This window comes from Pieris napi, chromosome 18 (genome assembly GCF_905475465.1).
Source record: "Pieris napi chromosome 18, ilPieNapi1.2, whole genome shotgun sequence".
NCBI classification, from domain to species: domain Eukaryota; kingdom Metazoa; phylum Arthropoda; class Insecta; order Lepidoptera; family Pieridae; genus Pieris; species Pieris napi.
Genome location: NC_062251.1, coordinates 8717721 through 8720421, shown reverse-complemented (window position 1 = coordinate 8720421; position 2701 = coordinate 8717721). Strand labels below are relative to the sequence as shown.

Genomic DNA, 2701 nt, shown 5'->3' with positions numbered 1-2701 from the left:
ATTATTGTTGAGTAAAACTGAAACATGAACGGTTATTCATTGCTTTTGTTTATTGCGTATGTTACAGCAACTTTTTAGAAATATTCTACGACCCTATATATCAATAATTGAGAACAAAGATTTAAGCACGTATACTAATAAGGAGAAAATGAAGGCTTGGAGCGATATAACAGAGAAGTAAACATTTTAATAAGTACCTGCATCTCAAAAAAATGACCACATTATTTAATCAAAATATGTAATTTTTCAGATTTAATCTAGCAAATATAAGGACAAGAGACAAAAAACAATTGATGAATCAGTGGAAGTCTTTGAGTATTAAGCCAGAAAGGAGTCGCCTTTACGCGCGTCCCCCTCTGTCAAAGTACGAACCCGCTGGACATACGCGTTATATAAAACTGTTTCTCGACCCTTCCGCGCCATTCCGGTATGACGCTTGTTAGTGTAAAGAGCTCCGACAAAAATGACTGGATGCAGTGTATTCGGCTGTAAAAAAAGGTCTGACACATCGAGTGTACAAAAAGACAACGTGACATTTCATCTGTAAGTATTTTCTTAAGTAATATTATCGTATATTATAAGAATACGTGAAAATCAAATAAATATTCATTGCCGAGTAATGCCGAGTCAATGTTGCCAGTTTATTGCAAAGTTCCGCACTACGACGTTTTTTGTGGCTTAATTTTTTTATTTGCATAATTTTTTTACTAACAGATGGTACTTACATAGCGATCATATTGTTCAATGACTTAAGTAAATATGCTTTACTATTGATTAGTTGTCCTGTTCGTGGATTCGCTCACAAGTACTTTGAAGGTTTACCCGACACTTCAAATTTTCTTATTATACTAATGTATTTAATTATGAAGAAAGGACGTGAAAAATTATAAAAATTTATCACATGAATTTATCCTAATAATGGTTATTTTCCTAAGTTGGTAGTTAGCCACACCAACGCCGGTTTACGTCATTTTAGAGAGGGGACACATACTATTTTTTTATCGATAAATTATTGAACGAATGAACAATATAATGTAATTATGGATACATTTTTTTAGTTTGAAATAAAACAGTTTTATTTTTATTATAGATTTCCAAAAGACCCTATCCGTCGACAACAATGGATAAAAGCTTGTGAAAATCACAGAACATGGCTACCCAAACGTACAAGTAAAGTTTGCTCCGATCATTTTGATACGTCATGTTTCTTGTTGCTGGCTAACAACAAAAGAAAATTAAAGGAATCAGCAACACCTACTTTGAAATTACCAAATGTAAGTTATATCTAGTTTCGATGCAAACATGTAGGGATCTGTAATAACGTATTATGTATTCCATATAGTTTTGAACATCCACTGGAGTAACTAAAAAACGATTAATTGCTTTTCCAACACCAATATATACCTATTCTGTACTTCAATGTATACCTTAAAATATAACGGTTTTCAGAAATTTATTCTGTCAACATACGAAGCAAATAGATCTTTATGATTGTTATTTTAAACTAACCTTCTACTTGCGAATTCGTCTGGGCGGATTTTGGATTGTAACAATTTTTTGACTATCCCTTGGGGACCTTACACATTTCCGGGATAAATCATAGTCTGTGTTAGTAGTGCTTGTTCCCTACACCCCCCAAATTTCATCGAAATCGGTCAAGCCGTTAAGCGTGAAAGAGAAACAAACACAAATAAAAATTCATACTTTCACATTTATAATACTATAGTCCGCTTTACATTTGTGTAAGTGATCGCCAAAAGCATTATACCTTGTCTCCTTCAAACTTAAACACAATAACAAAATTAATTTGCAGCTCAATAACGCGTTCGTCAGATAAGTATGACAGTACAAGATTGAAACACTGATTTAGTATTACAAACTTGTTGTCGCGTTAACAAAGTATGGCGCGATTTGTTATTGAAGCGCAACTAATTTTGTAACCGTGTTTAAGATTGATAGAGACATGTTATTGGAGCGGGACGCATCGCCTTTCAGACTGAGTATCAAACACCAGTAAAAACCGGTTCAAACACAGAAACAGGGGTTCAAACTAAGCACAAGACGCGCGCGCTTCAAGTCGACTGCAATTCTACACTATCCGTGTGCAGTCACATAGATACAAAGCTCAACTTACGCCTCACGGACTGTAGTAATGTTATTTTGTAGGCTGACTTCGAAAAACCAACCGATTGCCAACCAGCGAAAAAAATGAGATTTGAGACTGAAACCTCGGCTAGTTCACCACCCCACTCATCAACTTTTCGCTCTGAGTTATCAACAAATCATGTTTCACCTACTACAAGTACTAATGTTTCTTGTTATAAATTGGACCAAGAAACACCAAGAAAACGTAAATTAAGAAGAATAATAGTTCAAAAAAACAAACAAATTAAAAGACTTCAGTCGAAAACACGATATTTAAAAAAGAAAGTTGCTAGTTTAAAAGAAATACTTGATGAGTTAACAAAAAAATCTTTAATAGATAAAGAAAATAGAAGAATGTTGGAAGCCATAGGCGTGGAAGAGACCGAACTAATAAAAAGGCAAATTATAAAAAGCAAAACTGGAAAATTACCCAGAGTTAAGTATTCTCCTGAATTAAGATGTTTTGCACTTACATTAAATTATTATTCACCTAAAGCCTACCGTTATGTAAGAAAAACATTCGGAACCTGTTTACCAGCGCCGCGTACATTGTCAA

The 2701-nt window shown here is 34.1% G+C and overlaps 1 long non-coding RNA gene across 2 annotated transcripts; it reads left to right on the top strand.

Moving 5' to 3' along the window:
- Window positions 1-310: 310 nt before the first annotated feature.
- On the top strand, window positions 311-2201 carry LOC125058744. 2 transcript variants are annotated; one of them, XR_007118493.1, is made up of 3 exons: window positions 311-543; window positions 1091-1274; window positions 2167-2201. It is a non-coding gene; the product is annotated as an uncharacterized LOC125058744 (long non-coding RNA). The 2 variants fall into 2 exon arrangements; XR_007118494.1 differs by lacking the exon at window positions 2167-2201 and adding an exon at window positions 1450-1823.
- The last annotated feature ends 500 nt before the right edge of the window (window positions 2202-2701 follow it).